Raw genomic sequence first — 12,514 nt, forward strand, 5'->3', positions numbered from 1 at the left:
TTTTTCCATTTCTTTGTGTCTTCCTCAATTTCTTTCATGAGTATTTTATAGTTTTCTGAGTACAGATCCTTTGCCTCTTTGGTTAGATTTATTCCTAGGTATCTTATGGTTTTGGGTGCACTTGTAAATGGGATCGACTCCTTAATTTCTCTTTCTTCTGACTTGTTGTTGGTGTATAGGAATGCCACTGACTTCTGTGCATTGATTTTATATCCTGCCACTTTACTGAATTCCTGTATGAGTTCTAGCAGTTTTGGGGTGGAGTCTTTGGGATTTTCCACATAAAGTATCATATCATCTGCAAAGAGTGAGAGTTTGACTTCTTCCTTGCCAATTTGGATGCCTTTGATTTCTTTTTGTTGTCTGATTGCTGTGGCTAGGACTTCCAATACTATGTTGAATAGCAGTGGCGATAGTGGACATCCCTGCCGCGTTCCTGACCTTAGGGGGAAAGCTCTCAGTTTTTCCCCATTGAGAATGAGATGCAGAGTTTTGAAAGCCCTCTTCCCTTACATATGTAATGTGACCAGTTGTCATAGCTCCGGTTGGTGGGAGACAGTGGGATTGAGGGCCAGGGCTGCCAGCACAGATCCCCCAGAATTCCACATGGAGAAAAGCCACCCCAGCCTGTTAGCAGCCAGTCAGCTTCCTCTCCGTCTAATTAGGTCAAGTGCGCAGTCATTTGCTCATGCTCTGAGCCCCACACTTCCTTTCTTTGTGTGAATGTGGGCTTTCGAGAAAGAGGGGAAAAAACAAGATTTCTTTCTCATTCACATACTATTATGATTCTAACTATGATGGTCCTTATGAAATATGAAAACTGCAACACAATGAACCAGGATTCCTTATATAATCAGAAAAAGTAAATATGCTATAATGGCACAAAGAAAAAGGCTTCTCTGTGATTGTTTCAAGACCAGAAGTCCCTGAGAGCATTATTGACAATGGAGGCAGGATACACAACTCATGTGTATCCTTGGGCCCCCAGACTGAAGTAGCAGCCTTCTCCCCTGCTCCCTGCTCAGCCTCCCACAGACGGGGGACACAGGTCTGGAGGTCCCACTCAGCTCCTTCTAATGAGGAAACCAGATGCTGCCAAGAGCCACAAGGACCTGGGAGGGCCATGTGGCAACTGAGAGACATCGTCGCTAAAGATTAGCCAAAGGTTTAAGAGTCCCCATCACTGGGGCATTTTCTCCCAGCTTTCCTGACATAAAGGAAATTGGGATCCAGGAATCCCCAGTTTCAAGCTACTCACACTGCCTGCCTCCCCCCATCACACTGGCCACAAGATTCAAAGACACTCGTGCAGACCACTGAGCTAAGCCGAGTGGCATCCACCACCAGAGGTTGGCACGGGCGTTGGAAATCTGGGTTGCAGCCAGCCATGCCAGCCAATAACTGTTTGACCTTGGGCCTCTCCCTTCTCTCCCCTCGGCTGTGTGTGTGTGTGTGTGTGTGTGTGTGTGTGTGTGTAACAACAGCGAGGGTCGCCACTAGATATTCTCTGATCATAACCCACACCCCAACCCCCCTGGTGCTCAAACAGCACCACGAAAAGTGAGTGTCCGCTGAGCACACAGATACAGCGAGATACACTATAACCCAGGGGTTTAAAGTATGGACTTTGGACTTGGACGAACCTCAGATCCGATTGCAATTATGCCTCTTAACTTCGCTGTGCTGCAATTTCCACTTCTGTAAAATGGGATAAGAGTGCAGAAGAGATAGACGTCTGTGAAGTGTTAGCACAGCGACTGCGCAGAGGGGGCGCTCGATGCGGGAGAGCTTCCTGGAACAGACGCAGGCGGTTCCCACAGCTTGTGCGCATGTGCGGGCCCTCAGGGCATCCTGACTTCCCCGTCCTGCCCCCAAAGGAGGAGATTTACACAGGGCCCACAAAGAAATCAGAGACTTACAATCCAGTCACCCAATCCTGGACAAGATAGCAAACCAGCAGCATCCCAGAGGCCTACGCATAAATTTGTAATAAATTAGTGAAGAAATAAATATAAACTATCAACCTTTTATCCTGGTCATAATAAATTGTATTAGAAGGAATAATCTCCTCCAAAGAGAACTGATAATGGTTAAAATTTCACATTGTAAAATTTGTTGGAGATTATATATATATAAAGATCAAATTGTCTTGTTAAAATTTAGATCTTCAAATATTTGTCCAGGAAAATTGGTTTCGTTAGAAACAGTGGTCACACAAAAAATTCTGAATGTCAGAAGTTATCATGGATACAATTTGACAGCTGTATTAAATCCTTCCTATATAATTCATACAAAATAGGATTAAATTCTTTGAAAATAATTTTGTTAAAAATTTTTAAAAAGTAAAATTAGAAACAATTTTACTAGACAGGATAGGAAACTGATCAAGGCATTCAACTGGCTTAAGGGAACTCCCTTCAGAAAATTCATTACATCTGCATTCATACCCATGGAGTCCTTACCATAGTCAAAACATCCATGTGAATAGCCAGGTCCATCCTCTGGGGACAAAATGCCCAGTGCCCACTAGAGAACAGTATCCTGAACCCAGGAGAATTTGCACATGCATGGAGATAGTTTGGCTGATTCTGCTCTAACTCCAGAGCCTACCATTTAAGACAGCCATACCTGAACACCCTCCATTTTTCCAGCCATCCTTCCCCCCTTTCCCCCACCCTCTAGTCACACTAGGTGGCTTCTCCAATCTGGGTTCCTTCACATACATCATCCCCCCTTCCTGGCAGGTATTCCCATGGCCCTGCTTCCTACCTTTCCTTCAAGACTCAGTCTAGCTCCTCCTCCCATGTGGTCTTCATGCCCCTACAACCCATACCTGGCCCCTCCTCATCCTCTTCTTGCTGAAGTCACTGGCGACCTCAATGTTGCCAAATCCAGCAGAAACTCTCACTCCCATCCTTCTGGTAACCATTTCTTCCAAGTTTCTAGGACTCCTTGGGCAATGAAGCTCCTTTGAGCCAAGGGAAGAAAAGGATGCAGCTACGGGCCATTATCAACCTACACCCAGGTCAGCTGGGGGAATGAGGGCCTCAGTCCTGAAGAAGGGAGCTGGGCAGTGTCCACCACATGCCTCAAACACAGCAGGCCCAAAACCTAGCTCCTTTGGTCCCAATCATTCTATTTTAAAAATGTGTCCTCATTGTCACTGCCCTGTTTCGAGTTCTCATCACCTCCTGACCAGATTAATGTGCCAGCCTCCCTCTTGGTCTTCTTGGTCTATTCCATCTTATCCTCACAGAGTCACCAGTTAGCTAGCTTTTTAAAAAACAGATCAGATTATGTCATCCCAGGCTGGAAGTAAGGAGGGGATGGAGGGAAGGTAGAAGGGAAGAAGTTAGAAGACTCCATAATTTCTTGGATCAGGTTCTATTCTCTAGCCTTCATGGTGGTGGTGACCAAGGGGAGCACTCTTCCTCAGGTGGCCAGCCCTTGAGCCATACCCCCAAACAGTCCTCCTTTCTTTATCCATACTCCACCATAGATAAGATGGTGCCTTCAACATTACCTCCAGGTGTGTGCAGTTGGCAAAGTAGTAATACTGGTAGAGTACATAAGCTAAGAAGGTTTTAAGCTCATGCCACCGAGGAGAAGGAAAAATAGGGCCAATCACCCCTCATAAACAAAGGAAAACTGATGAACTGAGAGACTACATGATCCCACATTTGCAGCAGGAGGAGGGAAACTGCACACAGTAACAGGGGGGCACACCTTTGCCGTGTGACATGGGAGAAAAGGTCAAGCCCCTCACCCTGCACCTAGCCCAAAATACGCTATCAAACTGTCTCAGTATTTTCAGGATATTGTTTGGATCTTCAAGGTTTGGAGTCTGTTAAAATTTACTGAAATTCACAAGTTTTAAAAATTACTCACAAACTTTAAATTTAAAAAATTAAATAATACAAGTTTATTCTCCTAATAGTTCTGGGGGTCAGAAGGTCAGAAACAATGTGTCTTACAGAGCTAAACTCTCTAAGGGCTGGCTGAACCAGCAGGATTGGTTCCTTCTGGAAGCTCCAGGGGAAAATCCGCTTCCTTGCCAGCCTCCAGAAGCTGCTTGCAGTCCTTGGTTGGTGGCCCCTTCCACCATCTTTAAAACCAGCACAGGGCTACTTCTCTTTCCAGCTCTGCTCTGTCACCACATGGTCACACAGCCTTCTCTCTGACTCCTGCCTCCTCTTATAAAGGCCCTTGTGATTCAATCAGGCTCACCAAGATAATCCAGGATAGTATCTCCACATTTCAAAATCCTTAATCCCATCTGCAAAGTCCCCTTTGCCATGTGACACAACATATTCACAAGTTCCAGGGATTAGGACAAGGACAACTGTGGGAGGCCATCATTCAGCCTAGTGCAGTCTCTGAGAAAGGGTTTTGCTAATGCCTGAGGCAAGACTCCTAATCTCTAAACTTTCGTGTTACTCTTCTCTGAGTTGCAGCCTGTGATAACTTGGCCATTCGCTTCCTCCCCTCCAATGTGAGCAGAGTATACTTCCCTGCCCCTGCCCCTGCCCCGCCGGTGTTGGACTTGGTCATGTGACTTGCTTCACCCAAGAGAAAATAGGAGAAGTGACCCAAGCAGAGACCTTAATTAAATATATGAATGTGGCTTAGCTTGGCTCACGTGTCTGGTAATCCGCTAGGAGAAGAGCCTGCTCGGGGCAACTGCTGCCCCTGACCCTGGGCACTAGGAGGAACATGCATGGAATAGACCTGAATCCAATCTGTTGCCTAGAGTGCCCCCACCCCCACCCAGCCATGTCAGCCTACATGAGCTGAACCACATTCAACCTGAAGATTTCTGAGCCTGCGAGCATTTGTTGTTGCCAAGCACTGAGTCTGCAGGAATTTGGTTACAAAGCTTTATTACGGCAATAGCTAACTAACACTCAGCCCCAATCCTCCCCATTTTCCTTCCTCCATATTGAGAAGGTGCCACAAGAGTATCAGCATCTACAAATAGAACGAATATGCTAATGAGGGTTTAGGTGCCTGCCGCCATTGAGAATCTGAATACAAGGAAAAGTCGATCACCTACAGCGTGGGCCAGTAAGAGATCACGGCTGCCACTACTTGGGCGCCAAAAGTCAAACTCTCACCAGTGCACCATAAGCCACAACACAGCCACTGAGGGAATGTAAACATCCCACCGCCAGTGGGACCTCCATTGCTGAAATGTGATTACAGGTCTTCATTCCCAGGGATGGAGTGTCATCACCGGATTAGCATGCTCCCTCTGTCCCAAGTGGCTATAAATATCATTTTTATTCCCTCTAAGCATTCTAATGACCAAGAGCTGGTCCCAGTACAACAGCAACAAGAACGAACCTGCCCTCTCTACCTGCTAAACCCTGGATGCCCTCATCATGGGCCACACCAGCAATCTGGGCTCAGAAATAGCCCTGAACCCAAAGCAGTGAAACACAAGCCCTCTTCCACCAGACCCCATGCACTCTCCTCCCCCTGCCCACCTGCCTCTCACACACTCTAGACCCCAACCCTGTCTAAAATGTGGGCTCCCTCTTTCCTGCCTGATGTGCCTCTGCTTGCTTCTTCAAAATCCAGCCCTCACATCACTTCCCAGCCTGGGTCATAACTCTAACTGCTCTACCTGTTGACTGGCTTATGAGCACCTGCAGAGCTCAGACTCCCTTTCCATGGTGCTTTGGACCCCACAAGGAGCATCTGACAGGTACAAGCATAGAATAATATTATTCTTTCTCACATTGCTTCCTTCAATCATGTCTGTGTTCAGTCCACCTTTCCTGCCCTGGGAGGAAGCCTCTGGCAAATTTCATAACTGTTTGTCCACTATCCTTCATCCACTCACAAATAATGACTGCTATGTCCCACATTGCATCAATGCATCCATGAACAAAACAGGCAGCAAAACACAACAAAACCACCTTGCTGCCCCCATAGAGCTTATAGTCTAGGGGCTAGTGAGGTAATAAACAGTGAAACACTCCGTGAAATAATAGCATGCTAGTTGTGGGGGAGGGGGTAGCTGGGAAAGTGGAGTTATCATTTCACCCAGGTTGAGAGAGCCGTGTTTGAGTTGAGACCTGAAGGAAGAAAGGAAGTAGGCTGTGCAGATACATCAGGTAAGAGCACTTCAGGCAGGGGGAGGAGCAGATGCATTTTTTTTTCATACTAAGTCTCCAGAATCCAGCGGTTGATGGCTACCACATTGGACAGCTCGGGTCTAATCTCTGGCTTCAGGTTATGAGGTACTTGGCGCTAAGGTTTTATTTTCCACCTCCGGGGGCCTCCGCTAAACCCAGAGAAAAGAGGAAAACACACCTACCATTGTGTGCTGAGCTAACTGAGCCCAGCAGCCCCACCCTCGGGGAGCACTCAGAAGGCTGGGGAGGATGCTTGAGGGCACCCTGAGCCTTCCCTGAGGAACTGGTAAACACAGAGCTCATCTTGCAAGGCAGTGGAGATGTCAGACAGAGACATCCGAGGCTCTGGTTGATTCAGGGAAGCATCATTTGCATGATTTTCACATAAATCTGAATGTTGAAGTCAAGAGGTGGGAACTCCACATGTGTACAATATAAAATAAAGCTAACTAATTTGTACAGCATACAAGGGATTTCAAATCCAAGGGCTTGACATCAGAAAGGCAGTTGAATCTCACCGCTATGGAATGAGGGCAGCCTGGAGCTCTGTCAGAGCTGATAAAACATCTCATTAGCTGTACCGTACGCACATCCTCTTAACACACAGTTTGCTTACTCTGAGTCAAGGAAGTCAATAAAGGTGATGCTTGGCTTTATTTCCTCCTTTGATTACAAATAAAAACAAAAGCTGTAAATACTATGACATGCTTACCATGGATCAGGCACCGCACTGAACCCTTTACTTGGATTATCTGAGTCCATCCTCATAACCCACCCACTGAGGCATGGACTGTTATTACCCACTTTTTAAAGACAGGGCTGCTAAAATTCGAAGGATTTAACCCAGGCAGTCTGAGGATCAGTACATCACTGATTACATCCATTTTTAGTTACTGTTAAAGTAGTCTAATTATCAACAATCAAGTACAAAGTAATGAGTATACACTATGTTTGTAAATATCACATATTACTGGACCCTGTCACTGGACTTAGCTTATTCAACGCAATATAACTACAATATTATCATTTCAATGTGCAAGCAATATAAAAATTTACTAATGGGATATTCTACAACCATTTTCCTCATGCTACATCTCTGGAATCCAGTGTGCATTTTACACTTACACTTTACACTTACAGTGTCTCTCAAATTGGACTGGCCACATTCAGTACTCAGTAGTTCCGTGGGGCTGCTGGCTATTGTACTAGACAGTGCAGTCCTAACTCCTGGCTTTAGAACAGGAGGTACCTGGCAGCTAAGGTTTGGTTCTCCACCTCTGGGGCCTTAGCTAAACTCCTCTCCTGTGACGGTGTAGTTAAGTGTCAGCCAGGGCTGCTGTCATCTGAAGGCCTGGCTGGGGCCAGAGGACCCGCCTCCAAGTTGATGATGTCCTTTGATAGGAGACCTCAGTTCCTCCCCACATGGCTTTCGCTACTTATCCAGAGGGCTGCTGGTCTGTCCTCACAATCACGGCAGCTGACTTCCCCTAGAGCAAACCATTTTAGAGAGTTAAAACTGCAATATCTTTTCTGGTCCAGACTCGGAAGCCATACATTATCACCTCTGCCACTTCTCCCATTCTGTTCTTTGGCAGTGAATCACTAAGTCCAGCCCACATTCGAGAGACTGGGACCCAGGCTCCACCTTCCGAAAAAAGAATGACAAAGAATGCGCAGGCATATTTTAAAACCATGACTAATAGGAAAATGAGCTCTAATAGGAAAGTGAGCAAAAGACATACACAGAGAATTCAGGAAAGACTAACACACATATGAAAAAGTTCAAGCCTCCTCATAACCGAAGAAATACAAATTAAGCAAGTTGTTGCCATCAGACGGGCAAAGATGATGGTACAGAAAAGAGGCCTCCCTGTACACGCATAGTGTGAGTATAAATTAGCACAAACTTTCTAGAGAAATGTGATGATTCACATAAACAGCCCTAAACATGTGATTATTGTTGACCGAGGTACTCTGCTCTAGGAATTTATCTGACAAAAAAATCAGAAATGTGCTCAAAGATTAACCTACAAAGTATTTATTGTAACAATGTTTGTAATAGAGAAAACTTGTTAATGGCTTCAAAGTCCAACAAGAGTGTCCAGTGATATGTGGTATGCACAAATATAGCACCATGCCATTATTCAAAAAGTTTTAAACAATATATAGAACTTTCATACAATAGAATCCTAGTCTTATGATTCTCAAACTTGGCACCAAGGCACCCCAGGGCGCTGCAGCAAAACTGATAGAAACACAGGGTGTTTCAAATTTTTGAGGGCAACATAATGATCCTCAACACTGTTGGATGCCACGTGAACTACTAGTTCACACTTTCAGCACTAGCTCGCTCTACATTCTTCTGCAGAGGAGATGAGGGGTGATTTTTGTGTTTCCCATTATGCTTCTCTGGTTAATAAGCACAGCAGGAAAAAGACCACTAAATGCCAAGATGAAGATTGTAATTGACTGCGGTGGAAGAACCAGACAGGCTGAACACATTCTCTCCAGCTCCCCCTTCATCCTCAGCCCTAGAGCTCTCTGAAAATCAGTGAGGGCAACAAGACAGAGGCTGCTTTTGGAGACTACAGGGTCTGGCAGAGGCATGCCTCCTAAGGAGGCCCCAGGCCCAGGGAAGGTTGGACTAAGGATACCAGAATGGCCCGCCTTGGCCACGATCCCTTCCTTGGTGAACGGAAGCCACGGAGTCACTGGCCATCCAGAGTCCACAGGGTTGTTCTGGAGCTCCTACTCTCCCAGTCCTGCCAGAATCACTACCTGGCCATGCACTCCATCACCTCCTCTGGCTGGCACAGTTGTTACTCCCTGCGGCCTCCACACCATCATGCAAAGACGTGGGAGCCTGAGGCGGCAGCCCACCTCTAGAAACACATCATGTCTGGGACTTGTCACCCTCAGGGGCCCAGACAGGGCAATCTCCAGTTCAGGGTGATGTGTGGAACCTCTCTGCCTCTTGCTTCCCCCATGCACTTTGCCTTTTTCCTAAAATGCCATCCTGCACCATGGGCTTTGGCTTTTAGAACAGAATAGCCCACGAGTCATGCAGGCAACCTCTGCTTGCAGCTTGGCCATGCACTTCCACAGAGGCAATGAAGCCCCCAGCCTGATACCTCTTGAGTGGGAAGAAGATAGAGAGGAGGGGAAAATGGGCAAGAAAAATGAGTATCTCAAAATAAAACTGAACAATATTGTTCAGCCATGATGGCTTGATGTGTTAGCAAACCAGAGCCACAGTGAGAGGTATTTCATCCACTGGCCTCCAGATTCAAGTCACCCCCTAAAACAAGGAAGAGCATGCCGGCTCCAGGCAGAGGGATGTGGAGAGGTGACCTTCAGGCTCAGCATGGCGGAAGCTCCTTGCACACCAGCTTCAGCCCGTTAGAGCTGAGCTATAATTGATCACTGCAGCAAATCAATATGAGTGAGGTCCTTTCCAAAGCTCTGTACAAACTGACTTCATAATGAAATATGAGCTTGTGAAGTTTCTCATTTTGTACTATTCTGACATTTCTTGCAATGTGATTAAAATATAATAAGATCAAATAGAAAATACTATTTGCTCAATCACCTCCAAACCTAACACAGTCAATAGTCCAATTCCATCCAGGAAGAAAAGTCATTTTCAAGACTCCATAAAGAAGCCTACATTTAAATTTCACGTTCTCTGCTGTTACTATGAAAAATTACATGTTTTAAATATAGGACAAATACAGGGCAGACCAATTCTGGTTATAATAAATTTTATTCCAACATTCTTAGTAAATAAAATCTCCAAGCCCTAGCCAATGAATGGCTGCTTCAAGGTTCATTCGATAATACATAATTCCAGTCCAAATAATAATTTGCTCAATTCCTTTGAAGTCTAATTCAAGCCCCATTTCCCCGGAGAAAGCCCAGATCTCAACAATTGTTTCCTTCTTCAGACTTCTGAGGACATATACAGCCGCAAGCGTGCCCTGGCAACATGTTAGGTATGCGTGCCTTCTCTTCCCTGCTTGGTCGGACAGTTCCTCAAGGTCAAGAGATGCTTTCCTCCTTCAACATCATCCAACATGCCTGGGTTCTGGGTCCCCAGCCCAGTATCAAGCAGGCTGCAGGTGCTTGCCAGCATTTCCTGATTGAAAGAGCCTGTAATGATGGCATTTAACCCATGGCAGGCTTTCTACCCATCCATCTCCTGTGTTACTAGCCCACATCACACCAGTCGTTCTAGTGAAGACATTATGTTATCCTCTGAGACCTCGACACACATGATCATTTTACACACTGTCAGCTGCATCTGTTAATTTTCTTACTGTCAGAGACAGTTAAGGGAGCCTTTGTGGAAATGTCTGAGGATTTGTAAAACAGAAGCCTGTTTGTTTCACTTCCTCTGACATACGGGCTTAGGAACTGTGCAGTTTTAAGTACCAGAGTGAGCGCTAAGACTTACGGATAATTGACTTCGGAAGGCAAGAACACAACTTAGAAGAGATCATTTTCTCAATTCACTAGTAGTTTCTAATCCACAGACCATTTGAAGAACAAACCTAAATTTTCAGGGAGGATTCTTCTAGAGCTAGACCAGCCTCGAGACCTCAGTGCCCCAACAATGTAAAGATCTTCCCTCCCAGCTTTTAGAGGTATCTGTGATGACTGGATCGAATAAATGCCAGCACCAGTCAGCTTCCAGCATTCCAACCTCCAATGCAGAGCCCCAGTGTCCAAGAACATGAGCCCCACATGCTCATTTCCACCTGCTTTTGGCTCGAGCCCAGGAAATTAAACTATAAAATCAAATCATTGACTTCTAGGATTGAGAAGAGACTGAGAAACCATCATGTCCATGTATGTCAGTTAGAAAGCATTTGATGCAAGAGTCAGAAAAGCCAACTCTAATTGACCTGAATGATAAAGGAACTTTATTGATTCATGTCTACAGGAAGTCTGGCTCCATTTCCTTGTGATCCTCTGTGCTCTGCTGCCCTACACATGTTAATTTTGTCTTCAGATCAGTTTTCCTCATAATTACAAAATGACTGACAATAGCAACGAGGACTCTATGCTTCACCTTTCACATTCAGAGGGGAAGAGAGTGTCATTTCTCCAGGCCACTGAACTAAAGCCCTAAGCTTTGTTCTGATTGGACCATTTTTCCATCCATCTCTCCAGCAAGGTGGGGAATGGGTTTTCCCTGACTGACTTGGACTAGTCAGAGCCACCCAACTCATGAGGCTGCTAGACCTGGGGGGAGGGCAGGATGGATGCTGGCAAGGCAGTCTCAATGTCTATTTCCTTCTGCTTCTGAGCAGGACGGAACTAAACATCTAACTAATATCTAACACTAAATAATTCAATGGGACCTCATCCCATTCCTCACAGTGCTGCCCTTCCCCTGGGAAATGGCCTCAGGGTTCAGGAGCACTATTTACAGTGTCATTCAGTCTAAACCAAACCTCAGGAGTCCTAGAAATGCTGAGAATTACTCATCTCCCATCCAGGACTCTGAATCAGGCAATTCCGAGCTACTTTGGGTGCAAATCCCTCTATTAACTGGAACATGCCCATGACACTTTGGAAAGGGCCATTGGCCATGTTTGCCCTTAAGAGGAGTTAGCACCTGCTCTGTCATCATGAGTGGGCTAAGCCAGTCTTGCTCAGCTCAGCATCTTGGAATTAATTAAGTGGCTCTAGTAACTAACTCTTATTCTCTAAAAAGGGCCAGATCATCATCTGTGAGCACAAATGGAGCCCTAGCTCCACTTACCTGAGTAATCGATGAGTCTCTCATGACATACCCTCCGAGCCTCCTTCCTGCATTCCTAGACTCCTGCCAACTTTGATCTCCATTCATTTCCCACGCAGCCCTTGCTCACCAGGAGCATCTCCCTGACCAGCTGACTACAACGTGTGACCACAGTGACCCAGACCCCAGACACGGAGGACCCGTGCCCAGCACAGTTAGCTGGTTCCCTCTTTCCCCAAGTGTCTTCTACCCTTTGCATTTTATAGTTTATAAAACCCAGTCACAACTCCTGCCCACCTCCCCCAGCTAAGCTTGGGAAGAATAAAAACAGACACTGCTAAGCCTTCTACAGAAAGGGAGACTGAAATCCAGAGGGGGAAGCAGGTGATCCAAGATCTGCCATGAGCCAGAGTCAGACCTGGAAGCCAAGCCCTGTGACCCTTGGTTCTGTGCTTCTTCTATCTCAGCAGACTGCCTCCTTCAGGGCACAAGGTAGCCCTTGGCAGTGCTTCTGGAACAGAAGCCCATGGCATCAGCCTGGCCCATGCTCTTCTCCCCAGAGTCAGAGCCCAAACCAGCCCAAGGCAGCTGCTTCCCATTCTAGTCACCTCAGAAGTGCTCTGCACTA

Source organism: Phoca vitulina, unplaced genomic scaffold (assembly GCF_004348235.1).
Source record: "Phoca vitulina isolate PV1807 unplaced genomic scaffold, GSC_HSeal_1.0 scaffold32, whole genome shotgun sequence".
Lineage (NCBI taxonomy): Eukaryota > Metazoa > Chordata > Mammalia > Carnivora > Phocidae > Phoca > Phoca vitulina.